Here is a 17,875-nt window from a genome sequence, read left to right as displayed (position 1 = left end):
AAAGCCAGAGGCTGGTAGAGTACCAGCCTTGAGTGGAAAAGCTCCCAAGAGTGCAAGGCCCTGAGTTCAAGCCCCAGAATTAGCACACACACCTGTTTGCCCAGTTTCCTATTCACTGCACATGCACTTATGAACAACTTTCATCTCAGTATTCCATATATAGTCTCATCCCCACACTGGAGCTTGATATTGGCAGAATAAGTTTTCTCTTTGAGACTGAACTCAAGTGTAAGGACACCGTGTGAAGAAATACTAGGCTGCCAGGGTCTTGAAAGGGGTTTCTGCTGCTAAAAGCTGTCATCTCAGTTGTCTTAGGCCCTTTTGGGACTCTCAGTCTTGTGCTTCTCCTCCACCTGTAAGGATGTCTATCTGGTATATAAGAGACTTTCTGTTATACAGATAAGGAAACTGAGGCTTGTAGTGGTTGAGTAGACAGGGAAGTTTCTCAATGTCACCCAACTATAGAGTCAGGAGATTTATCTCCCACTAACCAACAAAAAGGCAGAAATGGAGTCATGGCTCAAGTGGTGGAGTGCCATCTTGAGTTAAAAAGCCATGTGAGAGCTTTGAGGTCCTAGTACAAGTCCACACACACACACACACACACACACACACACACACACACACACACACACACAGCATTGGTAAGGAGAGCAAAAGAAGTAACATTTGTAATTTTCCTAATCAGAGAGCAGAGTAATTCCTGTACTTTTGGCAAATTAGCCAGGGAATAGGGAGAGAAAAATCATAGAGTTGTTTTCTTTAATCATAAGGGAAGTTCACGGGGTGATAAACTCACTATTAGACTCCATTTGTTTAGTCAAAAGAAAATTTTTATTCTGTGCTGTTCCTGGGGCTTGAACTAGGGATTGGGTACTGTCCCTGAGCTTTTTTGTTTAAGGCTAGCACTCTACCACTTGAGCCACAGCTCCACTTCCAGCTTTTTTGGTAGTTAATTGGAGATGAGTCTTATGGGCTTTCCTGCACATAGCTGGCTTTGAACTGTGATCTTCAGATCTCAGCCTTCTCTTCTGAGTTAGCTAGGATTACAACTGTGAGCCACTGGAGCCTGGCTTTCAAATGAATATTTCATAAATCCTCAGGCCCAGATACATGCCTTGTCTTCTAAGGAGCTGCTGAGTATTTTCTACATATTGTTTTATATTTTATTTGCACATATTCTTCTCTCACCTACAATTACCTCTTGATTGTCTAGTCAACACTTTTTTGTTGCTGTTGTTGGTCCTATGGCTTGAACTTAGGACGTGGGAACTGTCCTTGAGCATCTTTTTCTCAAGGCTTATGCTCTACCACTTGAACCACAGCTCCACTTCTGGCTTTTTGGTAGTTGATTGAAGATTAAAATGTCATGGATTTTCCTGCACAAAGCTGGCTTAGAACTGCGATCTCAGCCTCCTGAGTAGCTAGGATTACAGGCATGATCCACCAGTGACTCACTAAACTCAATTTTTTTTTTTTTTGATCTGGTTGTGGGGCCTGAATTCTGGGCTTAGGCGCTGTTCCTCAGCTATTCAGCTCAAGGCTAGCGCTCTACCACTTGAGCCACAGTGCCACTTCCGGCTTTTTTCTTTTTGCTTATGTGGTGCTGAGGAATTGAACTCAGGGCCTCATGCATGCAAGGCAAGCGCTCTACCACTGAGCCACTTTCCCAGCCCCTAGACTCAATTTTTAAAGACAAGAGCTCGTATTGTAACCTAGGCTGGCTACTGGTGCTTACTTGTCTAGTTAACTAACTCTTAACTACTCCTCAAAGTTTAGTCCAAATCTACTCTCCCATAGTAGGTATTTATTAAATGACATCTGCTGAGGCTGAAGTTAAGATAAAGATGCATGAAACTGTGTCCATTCTTAATAAGCTTAACAGGTTGATAGCTGGGAAAGGAACATAAAAGAAAGAGATGTGACAAGAATTTACAAGTGCCACAAGAGAAGTCAATGGATTTCATTATGTGCTTGTCTATTTCTACCTGAGGGCATCAGTGAGTCTGGAAAATGACTAGGTATTCACCAACTGCAGAGACAAGCAAGAGAAAAGATAAAACCAACCTGAGGAATCCAAGAATGTCTAATCATTTGAGATAAGTAGGACTTTGTTGTAGTAGTTTGGCTGGTTTGAGACTGGAGGTTGGTAATATAAGAAATGGCTAAATCTCTCTCTCTCTCTCTCTCTCTCTCTCTCTCACACACACACACACACACACAGACCAATGAATGCTAGGATAAAGAATTTTGGAGGAAGCTGAGCACTGGTAATGCTTGTAATCCTAGCGACTCAGGAAGCTGAGATCTAAGCATCGTTTGAAGCCAGCAGGGACAGAAAAGTTCATGAGAGCTGAGTGTCAGTGGCTCTTGCTTGGAATCCTAGCTTCTCAGAATGATAAAATCTGAGGATGTTGGTTCAAAGCAATCCCAGGCAGATAAGTGTGAGGCTCTTATCTCGAATTAACCAATAAAAAGCCAGAAGTAGAGCTGTGGCTCCAGCAGTAAAGCACCAACCTTGAGGGGGAAAAAGCTAAGGGACACCACCCAGGCCCTGAGTTCAAGCCTCAGCACTAGCACAAAAACAAAGCAAAACAAAAACCCAAAGTTCTTTTGTGTGTGTGTGTGTGTGTGTGTGTGTGTGTGTCTGGTCGTGGGCTTGAACTCTGGGCCTGGGCGCTGTCCCTCAGCTCTTCAGCTCAAGGCTAGCACTCTACCACTTGAGCCACAACGCCACTTCCAGCTTTTTTTTTCTGCTTATGTGGTGCTGAGGAATCGAACCCAGGGCCTCTGGCATGCAAGGCAAGTGCTCTACCACTGAGCTACCTTCCCAGCCCAAAATCCCAAGTTCTTGAGACTCTGATCTTCAATTTATAGCAAAAAGCCAGAAATGGAGGTGTGGCTCAAGTGGTAGAATATGAGCTTTGTGTGAAAAAGCCAAGTGAGAGATTGACACCCTGAGTTAAGGATCAAAGAAAATAATTTTGGGGGTGCTGGGGATGAAACTCAAGGCCTCATGCATGCTAGGCAATTATTCTAACCACCGAGTAAGGTGCTCTGCCCAGAACTTGTATTTTTATCCTGTGGATGATGACAGGCCATTGAAAAAATTTAATCAGTGAGGTAATCTGGTCAGATTTGCATGGTACAAAGATTCAGCTGTGCCAATGGTTTTCTGCAACTGGCTCTTACTACTTCCCAAGAAAGACAGTTGTTAAAATGTCAGGAATTTTGCAAGCCAATTGAAGTTGTATCAGCAGCCTGAAATTACTCATGATGACAATAGTTTTTAACATGAAAGTCACAAAAGCTACAAATCAAAACTTCTTTTTTTCCTAGACAGTTTGGTGTTAAACATTTACCAGAAGAGGGCAGGGAAGGTGGGCTTAGTGGTAGAGTGATTGCCTAGCATGCATGAAGTCCTGGGTTCCATTCCTCAGCACCACATAAACAGAAAAGGCTAGAAGTGGCGCTGTGGCTCAAGTGGTAGAGTGCTAGCCTTGAGCAAAAGCTCAAGGACATTGGTTAAATAAAAGAAGCTCAAGGACAGTGCTCAAGCCCTGAGTTCAAGCCCCAGGACTGGCAAAACAACAGCAACAGCAACAACAACAACATTTACTAGAATACAAATGGACTGGAAGGACAAAACTGAAGCAAGAAAGTTATATGCAAAAATAAAAAGGAGAGGGGCTGGGAAGGTGGCTCAGTGGTAAAGTGCTTGCCTTGCATGCTCAAGGCCCTGGGTTCGATTCCTCAGCACCACATAAGCAAAAAGAAAAAAGCCGAAAGTGGCGCTGTGCAGCTCAAGTGGTAGAGTGCTAGCCTTGAGCTGAAGAGCTGAGGGACAGCGCCCAGGCCCAGAGTTCAGGCCCCACCACCGGACCCCCCCCCCAAAAAAAATTAAAAAAATAAAAAGGAGAGCCGGGTTCAAGAAGGTGGCAGGATCAACAAAAAACAAAACCAATCACATTTCTATATACTAACAATGAACATGTGAAAGGGATTATTAAGCAAAAAAACACTTATAATTCCAACGAAAATGCAATGCCCAGGTATATACTTCATAAGCAGTGTAACAGATTTTTAAGCTGCAATTTATGAAATGCTGAAAACAGAAATCAAGGAGACTTAAATAAAAACTGAGTTACCTGGGACTAGTGGCTCATGCTTATAATCCTAGCTACTCAGGAAACTGAGATCTGAGGATCATGGTTCAAAGCTAGCTAGGCCAGGAAAGTCCATGAGACTTTAAGCTCCAAATAACCACCAAAAAGCCAAAAGTGGAAGTGTGGCTAAGCCCCAGTACCAGCACACAAGCACACACATGTGTGCATGCACATACACATACACAGATTCAACATAGGAAAGATACCAATTCTCTCTAGAATTAACACAGATAAGCTTATTCTAAAATATATATGAAGAGGTACACTATAGAATAGCTAACGCTCTGGACAAAGAAAAATAATGTTGGAGGAATTAGTCTACAAAATTTCAATACCTATTATATAGGTAAGCAAGATTCTGTGGCACTGGCAGTGAGTCAGGCATACAGATCAATGGGAAAGAATAGAGAATTCAGAAATAGACCCACACAAACATACCCAATTGATTTTTGCTTTTATTGGTCATGGTGCTTGAACTCTGTCCCTGAGTTCTTCAGCTCAAGGATAGCGCTCTACCACTTGAGCCACAGAGCCACTTCCGGTTTTCTGGTGGTTTATTGGAGATGAGAGTCTCACAAGTGCTCCTAGCTATTCAAGAGGCTGAAATCTGAGGATCGCAGTTCAAAACCAGCCTGGGCAGGAAAGTCCATGAGACTCTTATGTATGGTTAACCACCAGAAAACTAGAGGTGGAGCTGTGATAGAGTGGTAGAGCACTAGCCTTGAGCAAAACAAAACAAACAAAAACACATAGGCCTAAGTTCAAGCCCCAGGACTGACAAAAAATAAATAAAATAGAATAAAATGTGCAAACTTCTACCATGTTTCATAGCCCCATTTCTTTGCCAGTCCTGGGGCTTGAACTGAGGGCCTGGGCTCTGTCCCTGAGCTTCTCTGTGCTCAAGACCAGCACTCTACCACTTGAGCCACAGTGTCACTTCTAGCTTTTCTCTGTTGATGTGGTACTGAGGAATCAAACCCAAGGTTTCATGCATGCTAAGCAAGCACTCTACCACCAAGCCACATTCTCAGCCCTGTTTTTGTTTTTGTTGGTCATAGGGCTTGAACGTTGAACCTGATTGCTGTCCCTCAGCTCTTTAGCTCAAGGGGAGTGCTCTACCACTTGACCCACAGCACCACTTCTGGTTTTCTGGTGGTTTTTTGGAGATAAGAGGTTCTTGGCCTTTCCAGCCTGGGCTGGCTTTGAACTGCGGACCTCATATCTCAGGCTCCTGATTAGCTAGGATTACAAGTATGAGCCACTGGCACCGGTTCCTGTTTTTGTTTTTAACTCAGGATTTTGAAAGGACATCAAACTGTTCTGCTTCTTACCTTCCCTTCATCTCCTCTCTGCCTCTCCCAGACTCCAATGGCCTGCTCAGAATTTACCATGATAAAGTATACAATTCGGTGGTGTTAAGTATAGTCATCACCAATATCTAGTTCTAGAACTTTCTCATGTCAGATGGTAGTCTCATGTCCATTAATCAATCGTTCCTATTTCCTTTTCTCCCCACCTGCTTAAACCACAAATCTGCTCTCTGTCTTCATCAATTTGCTTATTCTGAATATTGCATATAAATGAAATTATGCAAGATGTAGCCTTTCATGCTTGCTTTCCACCTAACATAATGTTTTAAAGATTTATCTGTGTTATAGCAAGTATTAATGTTTTAATCCCTTTTGTGGCTTAATGATATTCTATTCTAGCCATATACGACTGTATAAACATCATCAGTTCATGATCATCAGTTCAGTGGGATAGCTTTTTCTGGAGAAAGATGTATTCAAAATTCTTACCCTATTTTCTTTGAGATAGGGTATCACTGTATAGTCCATGATGCTCTTGCCTAAGCTTCCCAAGACCTGGGATTACAGGTGTGTACCTCCATGCCTAGCCTTTTCATTTATATATATTTTTTTTGGGGGGGGGGTCCGGTCCTGGGGCCTGAACTCTGGGCCTGGGCGCTGTCCCTCAGCTCTTCAGCTCAAGGCTAGTGCTCTACCACTTGAGCCACAGCACCACTTCCAGTTTTTTTCTTTTTGCTTATGTGATGCTGGGGAATCGAACCCAGGGCCTCATGCATGCAAGGCAAGCACTCTACCACTGAGCCACCTTCCCAGCCCCTATATTTATATTTTAATTTTAGAACAATTTTTATCTTTTTTCCAGTCTTGAGGCTTAAACTCTGGGCCTGGGTGCTGACCCTGAGCTTTTTTTGCTCAAGGCTAGTGCTCTACCATTTGAGCCACACGTCACTTCCAGCTTTTTTTTGAGTAGTTTATTGGAGACGTTGAGTAGTTTATTGGAGACTTTCCTGCTTGGGCTGGCTTTGAACCATGAGCCTCAAATCCCAGTCTCCTGAGTAGCTAGGATTACAGACGTGAGCCACCAGCACCTGGCTACAATGTTTTACAAATATTTACAAAATTTACAAAATTTTTTTACAAATATTCAAGCCGGGTGCTGGTGGCTCACACCTGTAATCCTAGCTACTAGGAGGCTGAGATCTGAAGATTGCAGTTCAAAGCCAGCCCAGGCAGTAATGTCTGTGAGACTCTTTTTTTTTTGGGGGGGGGGGGGTCCGGTCATGGGGCCTGAACTCTGGGCTTGGGCACTGTCCCTCAGCTCTTCAGCTCAAGACTAGTGCTCTACCACTTGAGCCACAGCACCACTTCCGGCTTTTTTCTTTTTGCTTATGTGGTGCTGAGGAATCGAACCCAGGGCCTCAAGCATGCAAGGCAAGCGCTCTACCACTGAGCCACCTTCCCAGCCCTCTGTGAGACTCTTATCTCCAATTAACCATCAGAAAACCAGAAGTCGTTCTGTGGCTCAAGTGGTAGAGCACTATCCTGAGCTGAATCGCTGAGGGACAGGACCCCAGTCCCAGAGTTCAAGCCCAATGACTGAAAAAAAAATTCATTACAAGTGTGTGTGTGTGTGTGTGTGTGTGTGTGTGTGTGTGTGTGTGTGTGTGTGTTGGTATTGGTACTTGAACTCAGGGCTTAGGCTATTTCCTTTAGCTTTTTTGTTCAGGGATGGCACATTATCACTTGAGCCACAACTCCACTTCTGGCTTTTTGCTAGTTAATTGGAGATCAGAATCTCAAGGAATTTTCTGCCTGTGTAACCTCAGTTTATGATCCTCATATCTCCACTTCCTGAGTAGCTATGGTTATAGACATGAGCCATGAGCACCTGGATCATTATACTTATTTTTTAAAAACTCAAAAATTAAAAAGCAGAAAAACAAGTTGGGCATCAGTGGCTCACTCCTGTAATCCCAGCTACTCAGAGGCTGAAATCTGAGGATCATGGTTTGAACACAGTCCAGGCTGGAAAGACCATGAGACTCTTTTTTTTTTTTTTTGGCCAGTTATGGGGCCTGAACTCTGGGCCTGGGCACTGACCCTCAGCTCTTCAGCTCAAGGCTAGTGCTCTACCACTTGAGCCACAGCACCACTTCCAGCCTTTTCTGCTTATGAGGTGCTCAGGAATCGAACCAGGACCTCATGCATGCAAGGCAAGCACTCTACCACTGAGCCACCTTCTCAGCCCCCGTGAGACTCTTATCTACAATTAACTACCAGAAAACTGAAAGTGGCGCTGTGGCTCAAAGTAGTAAAGCACTAGCCTTGAGCAAAAAAGCTAGGGGACAGTCCCCAGGCCCTGATTTCAAGCTCCATGCCCAGAAAACAAACAAACAAACAAACAAACCCTGGAAATGAGCTAAAAATAAAGTCCACTTCCCACCTCTTTCCACTTCCTCCCATTCTTTGAAATAAAAAAGAAAACTAAACAAAAAATTGAAACACCTACCTCCCCCTCAAACAAATCCGAAAACATGGTAGTTCATCTACCCAGGGAGAACGGAATTTACACTGATATTGCTGCAAACATAATATAGATTTTCTGGAAGAAACTGAAAGAAACTCAAACAGAAGAAGAAATACAAAAAGAGAAAAACAAGTAAGAGACAGGGGTTGGAGTTGGTTGTAGATCTGACATGGTAGGAGCTTCCAGGATAGCATGAGATCTGGAAACAGGATAATATTTATGTAGACTTTTTTTTTCTTATGCTGATACTGGGTCTTTTTTTTTCCTAGACCTGGACTTGAACTCAGTACCTGATTCTTTTGCTCATTGGCTAGCGCTCTACCCATTGAGCCACACCTCCAAACCTTGATACTGGATCTTGAACTCAGAGCCTTACAATCTCACTTGGCTTTTTCCTCTCAATCCTGGCACTCTAGCACTTGAGCCACACCTTCATTTCTGGCTTTTGCCAGTTAAGTGGAGATAAGAGCCTCACTGATTTGTCTGGGCTGGTCTAGAACTGTGATCCTCGTATCTCAGCCTCCTTAGTAGCTAGGATTACTGTTATGAGCCACCAGCACCCAATTTACAGGAGAGCTTTTAATGGGTGGAATGTGACTAATTTGGTATACTGAAACCCTTTGCTTACTTGAAGAATAAAGAGTAAAGAGCAAGGATGAAGGCAGGATGAGGTTGCTATTTGTGTGGTGTCTGCATATCATTGTGCGACTTGTTATTTTGTTGGTTGTGGGCCTGCACTCAGGGCCTGGGAGTTGTTCCTGATCTTTTTCACTCAAGACTAGCACTCTACCACTTTGAGCCACAGCTTTACTTCTGGTTTTCTAGTGGTTAACTGGAGATAAGACTCACAAATTTTCCTGTCCCAGCTGGCTTTGAACCTCAATCCTCAAGTCTCAGCCTCCTGAGTAGTTCGGATTACAAGCGTGAGCCCTGACACTTGGCTCATTACTATTATAATTTTTATTTTTGGTACTAGGGGTTGAATCCAGGGCTTTGTACATGCTAGTTGAATGATCTACTATCTAGCTACACCCCAACCTCTGTTTTACTTCTTATTCTTGTGTGTGTGTGTGTGTGTGTGTGTGTTCTGTTAATGGGGATTGAACTCAGGTGTTGTCCCTTAGTTTTTTCACTCAAGACTGGCCCTCTACCACTTGAACCCTAGGTCTATGTCTGGCTTTTTGATAGTTTATTAGAGATAAGTGTTTTAAATACTTTTCTGCTCTGGCTTGTTTTGAACTGAGATCCTCAGATCTCATCCTCTTGAGTAGGTCAAATTCTAGGTGTGAGCCACCAGTCCCTCTTTACAGGAGAGATTACTCACATTGCACAAATGAAATTATCTCATAAAAGGGAAGCAATAAGATCCTTGTGTGAATCCATGGAGGAAGTAGGTCTAGGTTGGAGATGTTCTGAGTGGCCACTAAGTGCCATTCCCAACTACTTTGGAACCTGCAGTTGATCCTTACAACATCAGAAAGGGATGAACAGCCTCATGTTACACAACTTCCTCAGAGCCACCACTGCCCCTGAACTCCCTTGGGAAGGCAGCCTATTCATTGCCATCCTTTCTTTTTTTATTTTTATTTATTTTATTTTATTTTTTGCCATCCTTTCTTGGGATCCAAAACTTTCTGGGGACTAGGGATAAAAACTTCCAATTCCAGGGGTCACAGGTCCAATTCCTCCTTTAGAAGAGCTGTTTAGAACTGGAATAAGTCTGAACCCCATGTTTGCTGTACATTTGAGTGGCTCATAAGCATACTGTGCTTCTAGTACCAAGCATTTCCTGTGTTGTTTGCCTTCCTCTCCCCTGCTGGCACCCTGATCCAAGCCATCTTCATTTTTCATCTAATGCCTCAATGACATCCTACCAGTCTCTTTGATCTGTAGTTTGTGCACTTCACCAAGACAAGAGCCCAGTAGAGGCTGAAACCTAGCCTATGCTTTGGTGCTAAGCCATAAAAACTGATGTGGGGTTACAACTGTACAAAGAAGTGCTATCATTCTCTTTATTTGTTTGTTGAATACTTATTTGATATGTATTTATTCATTTATTTTTGTGCTGGTACTAGGGCTTGAACTCAGGGACTAAGTGCTGTTCCTTAGCTATTTCACTCAAGGCTAGTGCTCTACCACTTGAGCCACATGTCCATTTCCAACTTTTTGTTGGTTAATTGGAGATGTGAATCACAGATTTTCCTTCCTGGGCTGGCTTTGAACTGTAATCCTCACATCTCAGCCTCTTGAGTAGCTAGAATTACAGTCATGAGCCACCAGCGCCTGGTCTGTCTGTCTCTGTCTCTGTCTCTTCCTTCCTTCCTTCCTTCCTTCCTTCCTTCCTTCCTTCCTTCCTCTCTTCTCCTTCTCTCTCCTCTCCTCACCTCTCCTCTTTTCTCTTCCCTTTTTTTTTTTTGGTTGGTCATGGGGCCTGAACTCTGGGCCTGGGCGCTGTCCCTCAGCTCTTCAGCTCAAGGCAAGCGCTCTACCACTTGAGCCACAGCGCCACTTCCGGTTTTCTAGTGGGATTTTTTTTTTTTTTATTGGAGATAAGAGTCTCACGGACTTTCCTGCTTGGGCTGGCTTTGAACCGCAATCCTCAGATCTCAGCCTCCTGAGTAGCTAGGATTATAGGCGTGAGCCACAGGTGCCCCGTTTTCCCTTTTCTTTTGTGTTCTAAGACCAAAACTTGAACTCCTTACCCGACTCTTTGCTCATTGGCTGGAGCTCTACCAATCGAGCCACACCTCCAATCCCTCTTTTTATTAGTGGCTATTAATTGTACAACAATTAAGATTTTCCACTGTCCCTTTTCCCAGTACCTATGGAACTGGGTGAACTAAAAAAATCGGTCTATCTTGGAGCAAATGGAATGAAATCTCTTTTGTATATGTGTGTTGAACACAGAGCCTCATGCTCTCAACTTGGCTTTATCATTCATGGCTGGTGCTCAATCACTTGAGCATACCTTCATTTTGGTTTTTTTGATGGTTAATTGGAGATAAAAGTGTCATGAACTTTTCTGCCTAGGCTGGCTTTGAAATAGTGATCGTCAGATCTCAGCCTCCTGAGTAGCTAGTATTACAGGTGTGACCCACTGGTACCTGGCTTCCTTTTCTTGATATTCACTTTGGAGGCAGAAAAGAATGGAATAAAGGAAGAAGTTAAAATGTCCTCTTTAATCTTTCCCCACAAGCAATTAATGATGTCTAAGAGCTTGGTTTGTCTTTCTAGGAAAGAAACCTCTTCTAAGAAACCACAAAGCTTAAGCGCTTGATTTGTCATGAACCACAGCATCTGATAAGAATAGGAACAGAAGAGGCTTTTTAAACCAATTGAACACACACACAAATTTAATTCTAATGAAGAATCAATTGTCTGGCAGATCATTTTTCCCATGATTAAGAGACTTTCAATCAGTGTGGATAGTAAATAAGATGTTCTTTCTGAAATAAATCCAGTTGATTTAAAGGTGGAGATTAAGTACATAACAATGGATGTGGCACTTAGTCTGGATAAATGTTCTATGGTGGATCTTTAGGATAATGTTTGGAAAAATGATGAATGAGTCAGTATTAACAAACACAACCAAATGTGTACATAGATTCACAGGGGCTAGGAGCACATCTGAAAGAAAATTGGCTTCAATGGACAAGTGTGCCCAGCCTTGAGAAGAAAGGATGGAAGCTGGGCACTGGTGGCTCATGCCTGTAATCCTAGCTACTCAGGAGGCTGAGATCTGAGGATCACAGTTCAAAGCCAGCACAGGCAAGAAAGTCCAAGAGACTCTTATCTCCAATAAACCACCAAAAAGCCAGGAAGTAGAGCTGTGGCTCAAGTGACAGAGTGACCTGTGTGAGCAAAAAAGCTCAGGGACAGTGCCTAAGCTCTGAGTTTAAGCCCCAGGATAGACAGACAGACAGAGAGAGAGACAGACAGACAGACACACACACACACACACACACACCTAGTATTTTATTTGAGATTTCAGACACACACACACACACACACACACACACACACACACACACACACACACACAAGAACTGGAGGAGTGGGGCAATATTGCTTGTTGATTTTTGCTGGCCCGGACTCATTTCTCCACTTTGCTAAACATAGTCTGATATGATAACATTTGGGGAAATATCTGGGCACACTTTAGCAGCTCTGGTCAGTTTCTCCCTTTTTCCAGGGTGCCTGGGGATCCATTCGGTTTCAGGTCTCACTCTTTCCTTATGGGACTCAAGACTAAGTTCTGGTTGGTTGATGCCAGTAACTCTTCATGAGTGGTCTGGAAATCCTAGAGGATCCCAAGATCAAACTCCCAAGATCAAAAATCTTTTTGGGGTATATATTTACCTTTTTCACTTTCATTCTCTCACAAATACAAGGAAGAGGCTTTTTCTGGAGGTTTCATGACACAGGATACCATCGCTCTGACAGGTAAAACTTGAGTATGTGTGTTCTGGTGTTTTCTAGAATTTCTATTTTTTAATAAGTTTTTTTTTGTTTTTTTTTGGGTCCGGTCATGGGGCCTGAACTCTGGGCCTGGGCACTGTCCCTCAGCTCTTCAGCTCAAGGCTAGCGCTCTACCACTTGAGCCACAGCGCCACTTCCGGCTTTTATCTTATGTGGTGCTGAGGAATCGAACCCAGGGCCTCGAGCATGCAAGGCAAGTGCTCTACCACTGAGCCACCTTCCCAGCCCTATTTTTTAATAAGTTTTTTTTATTGTGAAAATACTGTACAGAGGGGTTACAGTTACATGAGCAAGGTAATAGAATTTTCTATTTTTATTGCACCAGTATTGGGTCTTGAAATCATGGCATTGCACGCTCACCTGGCCTTTTCTATTCAAGGCTGGTGCTCTACTGCTTGAGCCACAATCCACTTTTGGCATTTTGCTGGTTAATTGGAAATGTATGGTAGATTTGCCTTTAAAGTGTATGTCCCGAGACCAAGAAGGTTGAGAATTTGGTTTAAGTCAATGATAGAAATCACATTCCTGCCAGGTGCTGGTGGTTCATTTCTGTAATCCTAGCTACTCAAGAGGCCAAGATTTGAGGATTGCAGTTTAAAGCCAACACAGGCAGGAAAGTCCATCAGACTCTTATCTCCAATTAACTACCAGGAGTCCAGAAGTGGAGTTGTGGCTCAAAGTGATAGAGTGCTAGCCTTGAGTAAAAGAGTTCAGGAACAGTGCCCAGGCCCCATGTTAAAAAAATTCCATTCCTTTTTTTAGAAATTGCTTAGAGAGGCACGGAGAAGGTGGCTCAGTGGTAGAGTAGAGTACTTGCCTTGCATGCCTGAGGCCCTGGGTTTGAGTCCTCAGCACCATATAAGCAGAAAAAGCTGGAAGTGTCACTGTGGCTCGAGTGGTAGAGTGCTAGCCTTGAGCTGAAGAGCTGAGGGACAGTGCCCAGGCCCAGAGTTCAAGCCCCACAACCGACCAAAAAAAAAATTGGTTAGAGAAACACAGTGTGATACTGTCTTGACTTCTGAGGCAGAAAAGGAAGATCTCTGTGGGACAGTGTTCTGGGAAAGATTTCCTTGATCTCTCCCCCTCCCCCACCTTGTCTATTGGTGATATTGGAATAGAACCTAGGGCCTCATGTATGCTAAGCAAGCATTCCACCACTGAGTTATATCCCAGCCTCTCCTTAACTATGTTTCCCCCCCCCCCAAACTCCTCAGTGGGTCTGTTTGGAGGAACAAAGGAATGGGGGTGAAATAAAGAAAAGATGGAGAGTTAGTCACTTGTGTTTGACTCCTGTAATCCTAGCTACTCAGGAGGCTGAGACCTGAGGATCATGGTTCTGAGCCAGCCAAGGCAGGAAAGTCCATGAGACTCTTAACCATCAGGAAACCAGAAGTGGAATTGTGGCTCAAAGTTGTAGAGCGTTTTCCTTGAGCAAAAGAGTTCAGGGACAGTACCCAGGCCCTGAGTTCAAGCCCCATTACTGACAAAAAAGGAAAGAAAAGAAATGATGGAGGGCAAGTAATATTGAAGTACATTGCATGTGTATATGAAGACATAAGGAAACTCGCTGAAAGCTGTTAAACAGTATGGGACAGAAGGACAGGGAGAGAAAGAGCAATAGAGAGAATCTAACTGAGATATAATATATGCATGTGTGAAATACCATGCTGAAAGTCCTTTGTACATTTAATATATATTAAACAATGACAGGAGAGCCAGTCACTGTTGGGAAGCAGGTACCAGAAGAAGCAGGAAAGGTGAACAAAGAGGGTGAATGAGGGTGAATATGGTCAAAGTATTTTTTAGTTGTATGCGGAAATAATGAAACCTGTTGAAATTTCCTTAAGAAGAGGGAGGAGGGATAAAAGAAAGCAAGGAAGGCGGTTGAGTTTGATGGGTACATCATATATAAGTGTTAAAATGTCATTATGAACCATCCTTAAGCAATTAATATATAATTTTTTGTAAGGGATGAGGTTTGAATTCAAGACTTGGTGCTTGCTATGCAGGCACTCTACCACTAAACCATGCCTCTAGCCAAAATATTATTTTAATGTTAGGCTGGGTGCTGGTGTCCTAGCTACTCAGGAGAATGAAATCTGAGGATCATAGTTTGAAGCCAGCTGAGGCAGGAAAGTCCATAAGACTCTTATCTCCAATTAACCAGGAAAAAAATAAAAGCTGGAAAGCCAGGTGCTGGTGGCTAAGTCCTGTAATCCTAGCTATTCAGGAGGCTGAAATCTGAAGATCATGGTTCAAAGCTAGCAGTGGCAGGAAAGCCCAACAGACTGTTATCACCAATTAACTACCAAAAAAGCTAGAATTAGAACTGTGGCTCAAGTGGTAAAAACCCTAGCCTGGAACAAAAAACAACTCAGGGACAGGGCCCAGGCCCTGAGTTCAAACCCAGGCCAGTACAAAAAGAAATACTGGGTGCCAGTGGCTCATGCCTGTATTCTTAACTACTCGGGAGGTTGAGATCTGAGGATCATGGTTTAAAACCAGCCCACTCAGAGAAGTCTGTGAGATTTTTTTTTTTGGGGTCCGCTCATGGGACCTGAACTGTGGGCCTGGACGCTGTCCCTCAGCTCTTCAGCTCAAGGCTAGTGCTCTACCACTTGAACCACAGCGCCACTTCCGGCTTTTTTCTTCTTGCTTATGTGGTGCTGGGGAATCGAACCCAGGGCCTCAGCATGCAAGGCAAGCGCTCTACCACTGAGCCACCTTCGCAGCCCAGTCTGTGAGATTTTTATCTTCAGGTAACCAGCAAAAAGCCACAAGTGGACATATAACTCAAGTGGTAGAGCACTAGCATTGAAAGAAAACGCTAAGAGAGAGGCTCTGAATTTAAGCCCCAGTACCAGTAAAAACCAAAGAAATAGAAACATACAAAGAAGTGAGCATGGGCTGGGAAGGTGGCTCAGTGGTAGAGCACTTGCCTTGCATGCATGAGGCTCTGGGTTCAATTCCTCAGCACCACATAAGCAGAAAAAAAACGCTGCAAGTGGCGCTATGGTTCAAGTGGTAGAACGCTCGCCTTGAGCTGAAGAGCTGAGGTACAGAGCCCAGGCCCAGAGTTCAGGCCCCACGACTGAACTCCCCCCCCCAAAAAAAAAGAGGCTCACAGTCTTTCCTGCCCAGGCTGGCTTTGAACCACGATCCTCATATCTCATCCTCCTGAGTAACTAGGATTACAGGTGTGAGCAACCAGTGCCTGGCTGTTTTTTGTTTTTTTACTTAACTTCATCCACTATGATCTTTATAAAACAAGGTAGCCTCTTAAAACCAACAAAAATATCACCACACTGTTTAGTGTGAAAAGGACTAGGTGCTTGAGGTACCAAATTAATCAACCTTGAGTACACCTACCTTTGGATTTTTTAATTTAATTGTATTTATTTATTGCCAGTACTGGGGCTTCAATTCAGAGCCGTGCACCCTGCTTGGCTTTTTTTCCCCTCAAGGCTAGTGCTCTATCACTTGAGCCACAGCCCCCTTTCCAGCTTTTGCTGACTAATTGGAGCTAAGACTTTCATGAACTTTTCTGCTTGGGTTGGCTTCAAATCTTGATCCTTAGATCTCAGCCTCCTGAGTAGCTGGGATTACAGGTGTGAAGAAAGCATCACCTGTCTCCAGTATGTTCTTTCAAGTCAGGTTTCTGGAAACACAAACCTGAGGCTTATAGATCCAGGGTAATAGAATATGAGCTCTTTATCTTTTTTACTAGAGTTGGGGATTCAATCAGGGCCTTACTCAGGCTAAGCACGTGCTATACCACTGAGCTACATTCTAAACCTTACAATATAAGAACCTTGAATCAGCAAACAGCAGGTCACCCATTCAGAAAATTGGCAAATATTTGCTGAGTATCTAACTCGTTTAGAATAAGGGGAAAACAGCACACGAAACAGATGCAGTCCTTATATTTGTGCAACTGGCATTCTAGGTAGAGACACAACCATTAAATAATCGATTGCACAAATATTTACCTGCAGTAAACATTAAGAAGAAAAGGTGATCTGATGCTGATGGCTCACACCTGTAATCCTACAGATTCAGGTGGCTAAGATCTGAGGATATTGGCTCAAAGTCAGCCAGGCAGAAAAAACTATGAGATTATTATCTCCAATTGACCAGCTTGTAGCTCAAAGGCAAAGTATGAGCCTTGAAAGAAAATGCTAAGCAAGAACCTAAGGCCTGAGTTCAAGTCCCATCATCATTGAGGAGGAAGAAGAAGAGGAGGAGGAAGAGGAAGAGGTGAAGTAGGAGGAGGAGGAAGGAGGAGGAGAGGAAGGAGAAGGAGGAGGAGGAGAAGGAGGAGAAGGAAAAGAAAGAGGAGGAGGAGGAGGAGGAGAAGGAGCAGGAGAAGAAGAAGGAGAAGAAGAGAAGAAGAAGAACTGGTGGTACTCTGAGAATGTGCACTTGGGTCCCAAGCTTTTATTTATTTATTTATTTGCCAGTCGTGGGGCTTGAACTCTGGGGCTGGGCGCTGTCCCTCAGCTCTTCAGCTCAAGGCTAGCGCTCTACCACTTGAGCCACAGTGCCACTTCCAGCTTTTTCTGCTTATGTGGTGCTGAGGAATCGAACCCAGGGCCTCATGCATGCAAGGCAAGCACTCTACCACTGAGCCACCTTCCCAGCCCCCCAAGCTTATTTTAATGTCAAGGAAGTTTTGCCCTGAGAAAGGGACATTGAACATTAGTTAAGAGAGTGAAGGAACATTCTAGGCAAAGAGAATTGCATCTTACCAAGCTCCAGAGAAGATAACGTAGGACAGAAAAGCTCCTGATTGTTGGGACACAAAGTAAGAGAGGAGATGTGGCCTAATGCAGCTAAAGAGGTGGCAGGAAGGGGCTTTATAGGCCAATCCTTCTTTTTTTGTGCAGGTAATGGGCTTGAACTCAGGGTCCAGGAACTGTCTCTGAGCGTTTTTGCTCTAGGCTAGCACTCTACCACTTTAGTAACAGCTCCACTTCTGACTTTTTGGTGATTAATTGTAGATAAGAGTCTTATGGACTTTCCTGCCCAGGCTAGCTTCCAACTGAGATCTTCAGATCTCAGCTTCTGAGTAGCTAGGATTACAGGCATGAGCTACTAGTATCTGGCTTAATCCTTTCTTTTTAAAAACTTGTTACAACTGTAGTAAAATAAAATAATTTTCTGTTTTATTTTCCCAGCCCTGGGGATCAAATGCAGCCCATTGAGTATACTAACCAAAAGTTCTATCACTGAGCTATACCTCCAGGCCCCTTTCCTGTACTTTAATCTCTAAATGACTTAGAATACCTAACACAATGTAAATGCTATGTAAACAGGTGTTTAAGTCTGTAGCTCAATATACTCAATTATTTTTACTCCATAATAGTGCTCTACCACTTGAGCCACAGCTCCAC

The sequence above is a fragment of the Dipodomys spectabilis genome, unplaced genomic scaffold, assembly GCF_019054845.1.
Source record: "Dipodomys spectabilis isolate Male_0828 unplaced genomic scaffold, ASM1905484v1 ptg000091l, whole genome shotgun sequence".
Classification (NCBI taxonomy): Eukaryota; Metazoa; Chordata; class Mammalia; order Rodentia; family Heteromyidae; genus Dipodomys; species Dipodomys spectabilis.
This window is presented reverse-complemented; position numbering follows the sequence as displayed.